We start from the raw sequence: 18,732 nt of genomic DNA on the forward strand, positions 1-18,732 counted from the left end.
AACAGAGACATTGATGGACAGGAATAATCATAGCTAATGGTGGACGTCTTGAAACACACTAAATTCGTAATAGAGGTCTGCCTCTATTTTTAACGAAAAATGGAACAGATTTCACGAAATGGGAAAGAAGGATTACAGTCATAAATAACGTCCATACGTCGGACACCAAACATAAATGTCGATATCGGACTCTCAGTAAGAAATTTGCCTTTTTCTGGTACTAACGCACATTTTGTGCATACTATTCATGCTGGCTACCAAACTGTTGAGTCCTTGGGGGATATTGTTCCCCTTCTCTCTCAAGGCGGTTTCCAGTTCTTGCACAGTTCAGGGAGGGAGTGTTCATTGAGAAACACGTCTACCATGAGCATTCCAGGGTTTAGGTCCGTGGAGTACGCAGGCCATTCCGTATGTGTAATATCTTCCATTTTCCAGTGTGTCCGACACTTCAGCGGTCCTGTGCGGGTGGGAATTTTCGTCTGTAAACAGAAAGCCAGGGCCTAGCGCACCCTAAATAGACACACATGATCCAGAATAATCTCCCTCCGATACTGCTGTTCTGAAACGGTGTATCCCGCAAAGTTATGCAGCGGTGTTCTGCCATTGTACATGATGCCAGCCCACATCGAAACACCTGGGCCATAACGATAACGTTCATGACCATTCCATAGTGTGTAGCGTGTTCCCCTCTTTCTCCAGACTAACTGATGGCCAGAATCACTTGCCGTAGTGAAACGCGATTCGTCGGAGAACATGGCTCGGAACCACTGTTTCTGATGCCAACTTACATGCTCCCCACACTAACGAACTCTTTCTCGACGATGGTGTGGTTGGGGTGGGGCCCATATAACGGGCTTCCCAGCATTGGGGCCGGCCGCTGTGGCCGAGCGGTTCTAGGCGCTTTAGTCTGGAACCGCGCTGCTGCTACGGTCGCAGGTTCGAATCGTGCCTCGGGCATGGATGTGTGTGATATCCTTAGGTTAGTTAGCTTTAAGTAGTTCTAAGTCTAAGAGACTGATGATCTCAGATGTTAAGTACCTTAGTGCTTAGAGCCATTTGAACCATTTGAAACCAGCATTCGGACCAGCCTGATTTAATCGCTGGAAATTGGTTCTGGCAGAGACACCTGTATCGGTAGCGATTGCAAGGTTTTGCAGCGATCTGCCTAGGAGAGAGATGCCGGGCGGATACGATTCGGGGTAGGCGCACGTCCTGAAACGCCGGGAGCGGCGTGCTGAAGGACGCGGCTATCCGGGCAGGTCCATGCATTTAAGGGGACACGCCTCTGAACGGGGTGCATTTTTAGCATTATCTTCACCCTCATAGTGCAACTGATCTATAAATGAGAGATAGCTCAAAATTCTTACACACAATTAGGGTCATTAGTCAAAGCATTTCCCAAAAAATCATTGAGATATTTATTATATTTTGGTACAGACAACAATATTTATAATAGTATAAAGAACGGAACACTATTTCATTCCGGTACGATTTTCTTTGGAACCACTGACTGCACAGCTTGGAAAAAGTGTCAGAGTCCAGACAACATTCACATAAGTGTTTTATGCCTTCAATTTGCTTCCCTGATGATGATCTGTGAAAAAGAAAAGTAATTTATTTTGCTACAAAAAAAAATATTTAAAAATGTAGCTCAAATATCACCGACATCATCATCATGTTATAAATTTTTCAGGAAGTAGTAGTCAAGGGAGGTAGAGGAGGTCATTCATTCTAAATATCTGTACCAATTATTGTGGGTTTAACTTCAGTCATTTAGGAGATAAGTGTACCTGAATGATGAAAATTCAAGTTTTCGGTAAATCGCAAAAGATTTGCAGAATTATTAACTTACCACTATGCTCGTTTAGAACATTCCAGCTGCATACTCCAGTTATCCGCCTGTTTCCGTATGCTCCATGCTCTTTCTCTTCATTCTCTTCTTTATCCTTGACTCCTTGGTAGTAGCTTCTGCAGCTGTCTCTGCTCCGGTTAGTCGCTGCTTATCAATAGCAATTAGAGCTGAAGCCATATTCCTTCCCATCTGGATGCTCAATTTCTTCATAACACTGATCCTTGAAATTGCACCATCACTGAATGTTATTATTGCATCCATAACACCAATCGTCAGCACTGTCAGCCCAACAAATACAGTTTTGGGGATTCTCTCCCATATACTGCTGTTGAAGCTTTCATTTGCATTCTGAGAGAGACCATGCATACATTTCCTCATTAGATTTTTATTTGCCAGATGCCTATATAGAGGCCTAATTGCCTCCAATACAGCAAGTGGTAAGGAATGCTTGTGGATATATTGTATGCCTGTACCATTGCTCAACCAGTACTTGCACCACGAATCTTCCCCTTTTGGACACAAACCATTCTGTGGGGTTTCATCTGTTGTCACTCTGTGAAACCATGTTGTCCAAACAACTCGTCCCATGTTCTCCAAATCTCCTACATTTCACCTTATTGTTAGTCAATAATATTGCGTCAAAGAATCAGTTTCACTTTTTGTCAGACGACCTGGACCACCTATGTGTTTTCCATCTGGCAGTTCTTTCCACTGAAGTCTTTACACAATTTTCCCAGCCGATATTCCATTCTTTTTTGTACATGTCCAACATATTCAAGCTTTTCTAGCAGAGTGTCCCCATATGGTCTGTCATTAACAACAGCGGTGTGTCCTTTACAGTCTCCATCCCCAAGGCAGCCTACATACCTCACACCACAACTGACCTCTGATCTTCTAAAAATGCTTAGAACTCCTCTCGTTTCCATGTTTCCACTTGGGTCTTCAAAGTTCCTTACACAAATATGGGTGCCAATAAATTTGCTTGAACAACCCTGGCAGTGCTTTGTTACACATTCATAATCCAGTATCTTATCAGTTTCAATAAATGTGGCAGTTACAAACCCATTCAGAGAAGTATGACCTCTCTTCTGCCAAGAGCCATAAAACGCTGCTACAATGTCTGTACTCTCAGACAAGGCTACTGCTTCTTCTGCTGCTCTTTTCATTGAATGTTCACTTACACCACATAAGGCATTATGTATTAATTTATTGTATCTGTCAAACCTCAGTGGAGGTGGAGGCAAATGCATCACTGCACTAAAAGTCTGAGCAGCTCTCCTTCCCCTTACAATACGTCGCTTTGCATAAGCAAGCTGAACATTTACACTGTAATGTCGACTATCAGTTACTGGCGATTTCATAGTATCACTGTTCATCTTAAACGAGTTACAGGCAATCACTAATCGACTTTAAAGACCTTTCCTTGTTGAAATGTCCTCAGAAACGTCAATACTATCTTCACAATTGCAGTACTTACATTTCACAGCACACTTCAAAACACTTGACAGCATATTTAGGTTCACAATAACATTTACATCGTTATTGCTGCTCACAGTACTACTAGGCTTGTTCTTATTACACTCAGAAAGCGAAAGTTTACGTCTAGAATCACTGCTTGTAGACACAGTTTCCGTGGGCGACTTTTGAAGCAACTGATGTGTATTATTCGGTTGTGTTTAGAACGCGTTGCCGCGAAACTTTCATTTGGGGCAAAATTTCTTTACTTTCGGCATTTGTAGGACAGGAAGCACATACACAGAATCAAAACAACACACAGCAACTACAAAACCACACGTGAATGAAATTCCGAAATCATATATACTCAGATCTTTGTTTACATTCGAACCATAGCCTTCTAGACATGCCTGTACTTTGGTTCCGTGAGTCAGTGCCTTCTAGAATACACCTGTGTTAACGATTCGTAACTAACGACGGAAAAAACGAATGAACAAAATAATGCATCACGTATTCTGACACACTTCAAACTGACAGATGGGCGTGCCCCCAGTGCAACATTATGCTCAACCTCAATTTTAGAACGAACGGAAAATGATAATATCTATAAATAATAAATTTTTGAAATCAGCATGAAATGCTCTTTTCTATAGACCAAGAAATTTTTTTTCAAATTTTTGGTCATTTTCACGAGCATGTCCCCTAAAGGCATATACAGTAAAAGAAATATTGAATAACTTCTGTCTTCTATGGAAATAACATGTTGAAATGATGATGCTCAAAATTCCTTTCGTACTTGGGTTTTCCATTTCCTAGTATTAGTACGAGGCCTCCATCCATGTAGGGAGGTGCAATGGTTCACAGATACTGTACTGAGAGAGAAGTAACGATATTTTATGCGCTGTTACAGTGCATACTTTGAGACTGGTGACCATCGCTCACTACGGGAATATACTGTCGCTCTATAAGGCCTATAAAGGCCCAAATAATGGTTACGGACCATTAGTATCTTTGGCGAAGTTGGCAGTTTAGGATCCTCTTCCATTTGTATGGTTTTTATCCTAAAGATTTGGGACACTCTTTATCTGAGCTGTAAGCGTGAAACCGATATGCCGAGACTACACTGTTGTACTTTCTCCGAAGTTAAAAATAATGCAATCTGAATCCATATTAAACTTTGCCGAACTTGTACCGTAGAAAGGTGTGAAATGAAGCAGTGTAAAGTATGTTAAATAGATGTGCATCTTCGTATTTTCGCGGCGCATATACTGATCCATAAAATTTCGGGCGTGCAGCCGCATAAATTTGACTTCTTCTACTATTTCGGCTGAATACCGTCCAGCCACCTTGAGAGTGAGCCGAGGTGACTGACGCTCCAGCACTTGCTCCGTCCTTTTATAGCCGTGGACCGCACCACTGCGCATGCACACATTAGAAGTCAAATTTATGCGGCTGCACGCCAGAAATTTTATGGGTATGTAAAACAGACTTTGAGATTAGAACCATGTCTCTGAGCATACGTAGATAGATCTAATAGTTTAGAAATTAGTAGTTTATAGACTAGAATGTAGTGTCTATTGGCTCACCCTCCTTCCGTATCTCGACCTTAAAGCGCTTGTGGAGAGTTCAAAGGCAGGTTACGTATGTGCGTTAAAAATTTGGATCGTGCTAAAAGGCTCAAACCGTCAATAACGGCGGAGGAGGTCAGTTTCATAGTCACACGTATTCGGACTGTGCCCAAAACCAGGGGAATGACTTCAGGGCAATACTGACGTGTGGTGCTTAAGGGGGAACGACAGGGTGACGGACGAAAATATTGCTCAAATTCAGGATTTTTTCCCCCGTGGTGGAATGTAATAGTGAAATGGGGTTTGCTCCAATGAATAAAACATGCATTAATATCTTCACTGCGTAGTCGCGATTTTCTCGAGGTAGCTCTGAAGGAGGTAGACCGAGATGTAATTGTGTTCATCGTAGGGATTAAAAAAAACCGGCGAAATTATAGGTATTTGAAAAAATTGCCATTTTTTGGACCCCTCTTTTTTTGACCGAAAAAGTACTAAATATCAACATAAAAAAAATCGGCTGCGATGAACTGAAGAGAATTCAGTTTGCTTTGAGGGAGACCAAAAATCATTAAAATCGGATGAAAATTGCAGCGTGAGCGACGACAACCATGCCGAAAAACATGGTTTTGAGAAAAACGTACGCCGGCCGAAGTGGCCGTGCGGTTAAAGGCGCTGCAGTCTGGAACCGCAAGACCGCTACGGTCGCAGGTTCGAATCCTGCCTCGGGCATGGATGTTTGTGATGTCCTTAGGTTAGTTAGGTTTAACTAGTTCTAAGTTCTAGGGGACTAATGACCTCAGCAGTTGAGTCCCATAGTGCTCAGAGCCATTTGAACCATTTTTGAGAAAAACGTGTTTAAAGTTTCACAAGTATGTATCATATAAAAAAATTGACAAAGCTTGAAACTTACAGGATATCATCGATAACTAGTCCATAACAGCTATCGCCCCGGCTAGTGGATGGCCGCTTTCTGCTACTTTGACCTGATAAGTCCTCATTTTCGTCCACAAAACCCTTTCCGTCGCTGAGCTCATCGCCGCTAGCGTCTCTGTCTTCACAGAATCGGCGCATTTCATCGCCGATTTTGATTTGAAGGGCAGTTGCCACGTGTATTAATGCAGTGGGGCCTACAGTGAATAGACATGCGGCCAAATTTGAAGCAGTGTTGACAATTTCGCCTCAGCTGTGTGTTACTTTTGGAACGTGTCTCTAAATGAGAATATTGAAACTCTAGGTCGCATTTTGAGTAAAACCTCCCAAACAACGCTCCAGCAAATCAGGTTTACTCGAATCAGTATACATAAGGTGATGGCATCATAAAGACTTGTGGCAGCGGCGTTTTGTGTTGAGCACGCTCGGCTTCAAACACTCATACAATCGTTACTTTTTGGACTTCAAGCATAATATTTTGGGGAATAATTCGTCAATGTATATACATAAAAATTCTATAATAAAAAGAATCCAAGTGTTTTCGATCGTCACCCTGTCGCTACCTCTTAAATGTTTGGACTGTACTCGTGGACTGACGGCGCGCATTGTTGCACTTACGGAAGACGGTCCTAACGACGGTTTCATCAAGCAAAGTGAGAGAGACCATCGCGCGGTAGGAAGCTACAATTTGTGAACTGCTTCTGCTAAATTACATTTTTGTGATAATAATTTTATTGCTATAGAAGGGTTAATGGCATAGATGTTACCACACTGTATTTCTTTGGTGAGCAGGTACGCGCGAAATATTCAAATTAAAAATTAATTACTCCAGAACACATTAAATGTGCCCGGTAGTAGCAACTAGCAATGTGAAACTCGTGGGATGTGTCGGCTGCAGGACTGAAATGTAGATACATGATAATTACTTTCATTTTAGATGAATCACCAATTTCAGGCCACAGATATTTTCTTAGTATTACTCACTTTAGAATAAACCAATGATGCCTACACTTCTGTTACAATCTTTAAAGATACTGATATTTTCTCAAAATAAATTAATATTTAACGAAAATGTTGCCCATTCTATTTTCTTATCTCAAAATCGCTTAGTATGGGTTGTTAGTTCTTTACGGCTGTGTATGAGAAATCCATTGCGTTGGCAGACGTTGGATACATACCACATTTTAATGATCGTGGTAAAATTAACTAAGACGTCATCTCAGGAGTAATTTCTTTTCAGGAGATGACTCAAAGTAACAATCTCAGTAATATTTTCCCTTAATGTGTAATATTCCTTCCTGCGTAAATGTGTCTAACGTCATTCGTACAAATTTACTGCTGCTGTCGACCAACTTACTTTTGATGGTATATTTCTGACCGTGGTGGCACAGACTACGTGGCTTCCGCAAAGCAGATGGTTAAAGCGTATCAGTTTGCCTATGACCCTTGTTGAACACAGTTCTGCTACAGAACACATCATCAATGGATAGAGATTAGGCACTGCACAAGTCCCAGTAACATGCTGAGACAGGGGACTCGAATGTAAACCTAGCCCAGAAGTCTGAACAAGAAGCGATGAACAAGTCTTTTATTTGATTGGTCAGCTAGCTTTTTAAGTCCTACAAATCTGTAGATCCTGTCGCCATTCGAAGTGAAAACCTCTTCAACAGTTCACACATGTTGGTAAATTTGTTACCCTCTATATGTATCCTGTAATGACATTCAGTTATGCCAATATCTTTTTCCTATGGTAATCACAACCCTTATGCACTTAAAACACCACGTAGTTATTAAATTTCACAATCCTCTCTGGTCCCTTAAGCAGAGGTTCAAATGGCTCTGAGCACTATGGGACTTAACTTCTAAGGTCATCAGTCCCCTAGAACTTAGAACTACTTAAACCTAACTAACCTAAGGACATCACACACATCCATGTCCGAGGCAGGGTTCGAACCTGCGACCGTAGCGGTCGCGCGGTTCCATACTGTAGCGCCTAGAACTGCTCGGCCACCCCGGCCGGCCCTTAAGCAGAGGCTTCAGTTCCACGGCCACATAAGGACGGCTATTTTTATGCTTACACTGTTACCAGTTTGTGATAACACAGTCCTCTGCTGTCTGTCTCCAGGAACATACGGGATCCATAAACATTTCTTTGAAATAATTCGGCTGATACAGCATGGCGAAATGCTCTGTCCCTTACACCAGTTATGGGTCTTATAGTATAATTAAGCTTGATATTGCGGTGGTGTCATAGTAATTCTATCTTCTCATTTTGGACTCCGGTTTCACATGACAAACGTTGTGAGACAGCTATGGAACTTGTGTAAACGTTGACAGAAGAAGCAATTTAAATTGCCCAAAATTTGGCAGCAGTAGGTTTGAACTTTTATTTCCACTACATGCGGATGCAGGAGAAGATTTTTATTTCAAACTACACAATATTTAATGTGAACAGATTTTAATTATTTCATTGTTACAACAGAATAAAAACGGCAGCTAGTTGACCAAACTTCAACTTGTCGGTTGTTTCTACACACGATAGCAAAGTTAAATAACTGCTTCATTTACTTTTGAGAGAAGAGCAATTTTTTTACAAAAGACTTGTGTATAGATCAGTAATTATAAACGCTGCCATGGTGAAACAATTAAATGCAGCAGCTTTCATTTAAAATTTCACTTATTTGATCCAGTAGTTAGAAGTTAGTTTGAATAACACATCAAATCATATACATATTAACGTTGCTTATAATATCAGTTTGTTAAAGAAATTAAATTACATATTATTAACTTATCAAGAAAGGCACCTTCAACTATCAAACAGCGGTTTGGGGGAGGAGCGCTTCGATTCTCTTCTGTTATTTCAAATATCTCTGACACTCTAAGAACTGTGTGCTGCTGTTACTCAATTTTTGGAATAGACTTTCTAGCAACGGGGAAAGGTGAGTTAGAACTGTTGTCGAAAAAGGCGAGTTTTCGCTAGTAAAAAATTAAGATTCTGTCTGTCACAGGTAAAATACAGAGTGAACTGACCAAATATTGCGGTTACAACATTGCCTTACAAAGGCTAACAAAGATATTAAAATATAAGTTCTCCAGGAACTGTGGAAATGGCCTACACAGCCCCAGATTTAAGCCCACTTTAAATCTTAGCGCCACAGCATTTGACAGCTGGGTCAGTATTCAGAAAGTTTCTTATATGCATTAACAGATTCAGATACACGTAAACTTTTTCACTGTTAGTTAGCTAATTACGTGATCCATACATCATTTTCACATTTTCTATTGAAATGCTGTGGAACGAGTCAATTTTCACACTACGTATACTCGAATTTTTGTTGTATGGCTGTATTCTGGCCATGTGCAGATTAATTAACAGAGCAGTTACTTAAATTTAATAATTGATATAAGCAGTAATCTTTTCGATTGTGTTGCAAGTAAAACACTACATTAACAACAAAGCAAACATATTTGTCCATTGTACTGTATATGCTTATAGTGTTTCATTAAATATCCGTTTACAGACTGAAAAAAGCTGTTCAGAAGAGACTATTTGAAATTGGATTTTAAATTTATTTGTCTACCTCTCAGACAATTTTCGGTATTGGACAAATGATCAAAGATTTTTTATGCCTGCATACTGAACTTTTTTTCTGAGCTGCTGACAGCTTTCGTTAATGAGTAAACAACATAATTTTTTTCTCTGTTGTTGTAGTTGTGCCATTACTATTTTTCTCAAATTGAGGTGGATTATTTATGACAAATTTTGTTAGTGAATATATATATAGTGAGGTATCAATACTTTCTCATTAAGTGAAGCGTTACTCCAGAAAATTGTTCCATAAGGTAAAAACGATGACTAGACACATAAAAAAGTATGTTGAAATGTTGTTTTGGTTAATCTCTAAAACAATAATTTTTCAAAGAGCTAAAGCTGCTGAACTTATCCGTTTGAGAAACTCAATAACGTGTTTATACTACTTCAAATTTGCGTCTACAGGCACACTCAGAAATTTGGAGTATTCTTATTCATGACCTTCTGTTCGTGTGCCGCTTTTCTTATTGGTGTTGGTCTACTTTTTATGCAGAATTAAACATACTGCGTTTTTTCGAAATTAAGGTAGAGTTCATTAACTGAGAACCAACTATTACTTCTTTGAGATACGTTGACTAGCCGAAACATTATGACCACTGTCCGCCGCAACGTTGGATGCCACCTGGTGGCGCTGCGTTCACGTGACGCGGTAACAAAAGTACGTAAGGTGGTCAGACACGGATGGGGGATCACACAAGCGAAGATATGGACTGCAAATGGGGAAATACATTAAGATAAGTGATTTTGACAAAGGGCAGATTATTATTACTCAGAGTCCGTGAACGAGTACCTCGGAAACGGCGAAGGTGGTCGAATGTTCACGTGCTACTGTCGTGAGCATCTACGGATAGAGATAGAAGGTCAGAAGGGGTGCAGCGTCATCTTGATAAGTGGGCTCATACTGACAAGTTCTTTGTAAATTTTACGCGATTTTGTAATCACTGATATAACATCACTTACCTCCTCAGGCTGTGAAGATTCATTTCGTTCCATTCTACCAGTCTGGGTGCTGGACTATTTTTAGCAGGGAATGACATGTGATTTTTACAAAGATTTTTGGACATATTATTTGCAGTTATATTTAACTGTTTCCATTTATTGTCGGTTCTTAAATCATACAACGGCATCTCATGCGAAATAGTGATTTGTGTGTCTACTTCATACTGAGGGTGTTTTAAAATTATGTGGATCGCTTTACCATGCAGATACCACTCTGGCGTCAGTAAATGTTGTACAGTGCATTGGTCATGGCTCGTGCCCCGTTAGAAACTGAACCAGTCTCCAACTGGGATTCGAATAGCTCGTTCCATAACCTTTCCTGTTGACGAGGACACTTCGTATACTATTTGGACTATATTACATCCGTCCCATTCCAGTTGTTGGACTACTAACAGGGGCACCCCTACGATAGTTTTTAGGGGTGAGGGGAGGCCAGATCTGGGGGTATGGAGTAATTTTAGTATTTTGGAAGATGAATGGCGACTTGTAAGCAGCCATAAGAAATTCCCATTTCCGACTCTGTTAAAATCCTCCGTAATTGTTGTGGTCTTCATCCAGAGACTGGTTTGATGCAGCTCTCCATGCTACTCTATCCTGTGCAAGCTTCTTCATCTCCCAGTACCTACTGCAACCTACATCCTTCTTAATCTGCTTAGTGTATTCATCTGTTGGTCTTCCTCTACGATTTTTACCCTCCACGCTGCCCTCCAATGCTAAATTAGTGATCCCTTTATGCCTCAGAACATGTCCTACCAACCGATGCCTTCTTCTGGTCAAGTTTTGCCACAAATATCTCTTCTCCCCAATTCTATTCAATACCTCCTCATTAGTTATGTGATACACTCATCTAATCTTCAGCATTCTTCTATAGCACCACATATCGAAAGGTTCTATTCTCTTCTTGTCCGAACTATTTATCGTCCATGTTTCACTTCCGTACATGGCTACACTCTATATAAATACCTTTAGAAACGACTTCCTGACACTTAAATCTATACTCGATGTTAACAAATTGCTCTTTTCCAGAAACGCTTTCCTTGCCATTGCCAGTCTACATTTTATATCCTCTCTACTTCGACCATCATCAGTTATTTTGCTCCCTCAAATAGCAAAACTCATTTACTACTTTAAGGGTCTCATTTCCTAATCTAATTCCCTCAGCATCACCCGACTTAATTCGACTGCATTCCATTATCCTAGTTTTGCTTTTGTTGATGTTCATCTTATATCCTCCTTTCAAGACGCTGTCCATTCCGTTAAATTGCTCTTCCAAGTCGTTTGTTGACTCTGACAGAATTACAATGTCATCGGAAAACCTTAAAGTTTTTATTTCTTCTCCATGGATTTTAATTCCTACTCCGAATTTTTCTTTTGTTTCCTTTACTGCTTGCTCAATATACAGATTGAATAACATCGGGGATAGGTTACAACTCTGTCTCACTCCCTTCGCAACCACTGCTTCCCTTTCATGCCCCTCGACTCTTATAACTGCCATCTGGTTTCTGTACAAATTGTAAATAGCCTTTCGCTCCCTGTATTTTACCCCTGCCACCTTCAGAATTTGAAAGAAGTATTCCAGTCAACATTGTCAAAAGCTTTCTCTAAGTCTAAGATAAGTCGTAAGGTCAGTATTGCCTCACGTGTTCCAACATTACTACGGAATCCAAACTGATCTTCCCCGAGGTCGGCTTCTACCAGTTTTTCCATTAGGCTGTAAAGAATCCGTGTTAATATTTTGCAGGCGGTACTTATTAAACTGATAGTTCGGTAATTTTCGCATCTGTCAACACCTGATTTCTTTGGGATTGGAATTATTATATTCTTCTTGAAGTCTGATGGTATTTCGCCTGTCTCATACTTCTTGCTCTCCAGTTGGTAGAGTTTTGTCAGGGCTGGCTCTCCCAAGGCTCTCAGTAGTTTTAATGGAATGTTGTCTACTCCCGGGGCCTTATTTCGACTTACGTCTTTCAGTGCTCTGCCGAACTCTTCACACAGTATCGTATCTCCCATTTCATCGTCATCTACATCGTCTTCCATTTCCATAATATTGTCCTCAGGTACATCGCCCTTGTATAGACTCTCTATATACTCTTTCCATCTTTCTGCTTTCCCTTCTTTGCTTAGAACTGGGTTTCCATCTGAGCTCTTGATATTCATACAAGTGGTTTTCTTTTCCCCAAAGGTCTCTTTAACTTTTCTGTAGGCAGTATCTATCTTACCCCTAGTGAAATATGCCTCTACATCTTTACATTTGTCCTCCAGCCATCCCCGCTTAGCCATTTTGCACTTCCTGCTGATCTCATTTTTGAGACTTTTGTATTCCTTTTTGCCTGCTTCATTTACTGCATTTTTATATTTTCTCCTTTCATCAATTAAATTCAATATATCTTCTGTTACCTAAGGATTTCTACTAGCCCTCGTCTTTTTACCTACTTGATCCTTTGCTGCCTTCACTACTTCATCCCTTAGAGCTACCCATTCGTCTTCTACTGTATTTCTTTCCCCCATTCCTGTCAGTCGTTCTCTAATGCTCTCCCTGAAACTCTCTACAACCTCTGGTTCTGTCAGTTTATCCAGGTCCCATCTCAGAGTCCCTGGAAATGTCTTACAGTTTAAAACCTGGTTCCTAAATCTCTGTCTTACAATTATATAATCTACCTGAAACTTTCCAGTATCTCCAGGCCTCATCCATGTATACAACCTTCTTTTATGATTCTTGAACCAAGTGTTAGCTGTGATTAAGTTATGCTCTGTGTAAAATTCTACCAGGCGGCTTCCTCTTTCATTTCGTACCCCCATTCCATATTCACCTACTACGTTTCCTACTCTTCCTGTTCCTACTATCGAATTCCAGTCACCCATGACTATTAAATTTTCGTCTCCTTCACTGTCTGAATAATTTCTTTTATCTCATCATACATTTCATCAATCTTTTCGTCGTCTGCGGAGCTAGTTGGCATATAAAGGTGTACTACTGTGGTAGGCATGGGCTTCGTATCTATCTTGGCCGCAATAATGCGTTCACTATGCTGTTTTTAGTAGCTTACCCGCACTCCTGTTTTTTTATTCATTATTAAATCTACTCCCGCATTACCCCTATTTGATTTTGTATTTATGGTTCAAATGAGCACTATGGGACTTAACAGCTGAGGTCATCAGTCCCCTAGAACTTAGAACTACTTACACCTAACTAACCTAAGGACATCACACACATCCATGCCCGAGGCAGGATTCGAACTTGCGACCGTAGCGGTCGCGCGGTTCCAGACTGAAGCGCCTAGAACCGCTCGGCTACCATGGCCGGCGATCTTGTATTTATAACCCTGTATTCAATTGACCAGAAGTCTTGTTCCTCCTGCCACCGAACTTCACTAATTCCCACTATATCTAATTTAAACCTATCCATTTCCCTTTTTAAATTTTCTAACCTACCTGCCCGATTAAGGATATGACATTCCACGCTCCGATCAGTAGAACGTCAGTTTTCTTTCTCCTGATAACGGCGTCCTCCTGAGTAGTCCCCGTCCGGAGGTTCGAATGGCGGACAATTTTACCTCCTGAATATTTTACCCAAGAGGACGCCATCATCATTTAACCATACAGTAAAGCTGCATGCCCTCGGGAAAAATTATGGCTGTAATTTCCCCCTGCTTTCATCCGTTTGTACTACCAGCACAGCAAGGTCGTTTTGGTTAGTGTTACAAGGCCAGATCAGTCTACCATCCAGACTGTTGCCTCTGCAACTACTGAAAAGACTGTTGCCCCTCTTCAGGAAGCACACGTTTGTCTGGCCTCTCAACAGATACCCCTCAGTTGGGGTTGCACCTACGGTACGGCTACCTGTATCGCCGAGGCACGCAAGCCTCCCCACCAACGGCAAGGTCCATGGTTCATGGGGATCAACTTTTAAATCATTTTCTTGAACGAGAAGCATTTAGCTGCACTATATTTTTTGCGTTCATTGAAAGCTGGGGCGGGGGAATGGGCGCCCTTCTGCACTAAAAAATGGTTCAAATGGCTCTGAGCACTATGGGACTTAACATCTGAGGTCGTCAGTCCCCTAGAACTTAGAACTACTTAAACCTAACTAACCTAAGGACGTCACACACATCCATACCCGAGGCAAGATTCGAACCTGGGACCGTAGCGGTCGCGCGGTTCCAAACTGAAGTGCTTAGAACCGCTCCGTCACACCGGCCGGCCCTTCAGCACTAACTTCCAGTTAAACAGCTAAATGTTATTGGTATTTCTTTGCCCTGTTTCCTTTTAGCTCCTTCTAAATTACCAAATTTCAGTCAGTTCATTACAGCCTTGTGCCTAAACGACATGCTGTATGCCGTATGTAACCATAGACGGCTCTAATGGCTTCGCACCAGAGGTTCTCGTGAACGTAAAGAGCTCAACTGTGCACCCTATGACGACCGATGCAATAAACTGAAAGTGAATCTGGTGGTGTCTACGATATATATCCTGATTGCACGAAACTGTATTTTGTGCATTACTGATCCTATACCCGCTGGCATTGCAACAACGATTTTTATGTGTTACGGTTTTCTTGTAAGTGCATGCCAAGGGAGTAGATAGTCAGTGTGAAGTAGAATCCCTTCAAGTCCATCGTTGAGTTAATTTTTAATTATAGTTTGGTTCAAATGGTTCAAATGGCTCTGAGCACTATGGGACTCAACTGCTGAGGTCATTAGTCCCCTAGAACTTAGAACTAGTTAAACCTAACTAACCTAAGGACATCACAAACATCCATGCCCGAGGCAGGATTCGAACCTGCGACCGCAGCGGTCTTGCGGTTCCAGACTGCAGCGCCTTTAACCGCACGGCCACTTCGGCCGGCTATAGTTTGGTTTTCACCAACTTAAATATAGTTCTAAGAGGTGACATTATTAGCATACTTCAATACACAACTCTTGCATGGAATACCGCACCTCATACGTTCCTACCTCCAATAGAGGTATGGAATGTCAGACTGCTACTTTCAGTGGATCATCTGCATTTGATACGACTCTTTCGGTTAAGTGGTCCTCATCTAGTGACTCAAGTAGGGAGTTTGGCAACTATACCCCTCAAGAATTGTCTAAAATCGATCACTGTGGGAATACTTTTTTGTTTTTGTATGTACGGATTTCATCTATTACCTGGTTGATAACATCTTCAGTCGATTTTATGTATCTAAATTCTTACTGGAAATTGCAAAATATTTAGAACTCTGTGTTCCTGCAGGCAGTAATTCAAGGAGCTGCTACATGAGGAGCCAATGCGTTTACGAAACAAATTGGTCCCTAGGCAATACGGCTCTCGTGATCTTTATCCTTCGAATTTATCCTTCGAATTTTTAAAGCTGTTCAGTTGTGGACACTCTTGACGGAGAGACTTTGTTCTATGTGTCTGTTATGAACTTCAGGTACTTCCAATCGCTACACTTCTGCCCTGTTCCCACTGCGCGGTCGCTGCCTGGAGCCGGCCGCGGTGGTCTAGCGGTTCTAGGCGCTCAGTCCGGAACCGCGCGACTGCTACGGTCGCAGGTTCGAATCCTGCCTCGGGCATGGATGTGTGTGATGTCCTTACGTTAGTTAGGTTTAAGTAGTTCTAAGTTCTAGTGGACGGATGACCACAGCTGTTAAGTCCCATAGTGCTCAGAGCCATTTGAACCATTTGCTGCCTGGAACAGATACCACCGCTACCGTGTGTAAGCGAACCTGTGAAAATAAATTAGCCTTCTTTGTTTCGGAAGTATATCTTAAAGCTGGACGGAATTAATTAAGTGTCTATGAGGAGCCCAGAAAAATAAAAATGTATGTTTTGGTTCGGATATTCTCTAGGGGTTTAGCTGCCTAAATCGGAAAGTCTTTCTTCATTCACATTCATTGAGCATCTTTCCTTTGCGAAACGCGAGTGTTGCGTCGTAAGTGTAACAGTTGATGACTTGTGTTGTAAATGTCGTGTGACTAGGGCCTCCCGTCGGGTAGACCGTTCGCCGGGTTCAAGTCTTTCGATTTGACGCCACTTCGGCGACTTGTGCGTCGATGGGGATGAAATGATGATGATTAGGACAACCACAACACCCAGTCCCTGAGTGGAGAAAATCTCCGACCCAACCTGGAATCGAACCCGGGCGCTTAGGAGTGACATTCTGTCGCCCTGACCTGGGGCGGACACTTGTGTTGTGTAGTGCGGTGTTTGTGTGGCTAATGATAATGATGAAAGCGAAGTGAAAGGAAGCAACCCGATGCCTACCCTTCTTCAGTAGCTCCAAGGTGGCCTTTGAACACAATGCTCCATACTGACGGATGTTAACAGTGTCGAATGCCTTCACTGCACGAGATACTGACAAGCAGTTTGGAATGTAATTCTATTGACACAAGTATGGTGGTCAGGATCTGTAGGCTGCTACTTTTTCCACCACCACAATTTTGAAAAGCTGCCCGCGACTGGGGCTTCACCGTATAGACGTGCGTTAGTAGGCTCGGCTACGTAAGCGTGAGAAATCAAGTAATGCGGTTAATCAAATGAATGGCTAACTTATTTTAGTATACAACTTCGAAGTTCTCGAAGATTGGATACTCATAAATGTTGTGTACTGGCCTTATGATTGTAACATAAATTCACTGTTCAAACAATATTTTCATATTGTATTCATGTCATGGCAAGTCTCCCACAGTTACATCATTCTTCATGCCATTCGACACTTAAATTTCTGTTACTGCTATCTGAACAACTGCTTTATTTTACTGTATTCGGCAGGAGCTGATAAGTCTTCCGACTCAGCTCCTCTTCGTAGCCACCTGCAGCAGTTTTTCTACTAACACTCTTCCTAATACGCAACTCTTGTTTCAAGTACTGCTTCTGCTTTTTCGTGATCACTTTCTCCAGATCCTCACTGATCGCTCTCTTCCTGACAAAGACTTAGGTATATCCCACGTGTCACTCATCTCCACGGTCAAAGGCAAGACAGATGACAAAGAGGCCTAAATTCAGTGCTTTGAGATAACAAACTAAAGGTCGGAAAGCTCCCGTTCAAGTGCAGCGCTCCTGAAAATAAGCCACTAGGTGGAAGAAGAAACAATAACACTGTCTTATCTATCACGGTAAACAATCAACAATCGACAAAACAAGAAGCGTTCGCAGTGTGTGAGAGCTGAGACGCCTTGGGAATGTGAACTCTTGCAGTGTACTACATGGATGTGTGTGAAACTTCATAACACATTAATTCTGTGTGGTGGAACGAATTACGATCACCGAGCTTTACGTATCGCGGAAAACACTTAACCAACTGAGCTATACACGTACACCTCAAGGCTTCCTGAACTCTCCATCCTACATGTGCCTCTGTCATACTTCTTGAAACTTGATAAAAGCCCTCTTGCATTTTTACTGGTGTAGTGCCTATCGGAGAAGCAATGTGGTGGACTGTGAGTAAGCCACACCCTAAGAGCTTCAGATAGATTTTTCTTCAGAATAAAATTTTCTTTGTGGGAACAATCGCTAGACTGTGGTTTACCATCCTACTCCATATCCTTTCTTCTATGGATAATTTGTCCAGCAAGATATGCAGAGGAGCCTCTGCCAGATTTCGAAAAGTGGTAAAGTTACCTCGGATGGCTTAGCTGGTAGACATAGTCCCGCACGCCGGTTTAATCCGTGAGGATAATTCGGTACACCGTAAACCCCAGTGCAGACTGGAAGTTTTATTCAGGATTTAACGTGATGGGCTCATTTTATTCGCCACGCACTGTTCTTCAACGCTAGTAATATGATCGGTGCTCCTTGTCGGTGAGTCTTCCATAATTTACTTCTGTCCACTTTATTGGTTTTTTGTGTGACTTACCTGCGTGTAACACACAGCACATGTGGCGGTTATAAACTCTACTGACACCTTTTAAGGAGCGTTCAGGGATGCCCCTAGAAGCCTTCCAGAGTAATAAAAATGGATAAAATCTTCTTTTTCTTCTAGTCGCATTATCTCGAGTAAAAGTCTCAAACGTTCGACAGCTGCCAAAGCCTTTTTGATCAACTACCGATTTCTGGGATGCTGAGGTGTCCTCCTTACCGGACATGCACTAGAATCTTATAGAACCCAGGCTTTTTTTTCTATTTATGGGTCGAAATTATACGTGCATGTGCAGACACACAAGGTAGTACACAGCAGCTCGGCCGCGATGCAGGGCCAGGCGACGCCATGGAAAGCGAAGAGCTCCGCCTCCAGTGCCACAATTCCCTCCTCTCTGTAAACGTAAAGCCTCCTTCTTCGGTTTCTCTGGTAGACAGACGACTCTTTCTTGATGTGATCTCACAGTGATGTGGCACTGAATTTGTTACTAAACCTC

This window comes from Schistocerca serialis, chromosome 3 (assembly GCF_023864345.2).
Source record: "Schistocerca serialis cubense isolate TAMUIC-IGC-003099 chromosome 3, iqSchSeri2.2, whole genome shotgun sequence".
NCBI lineage: Eukaryota > Metazoa > Arthropoda > Insecta > Orthoptera > Acrididae > Schistocerca > Schistocerca serialis.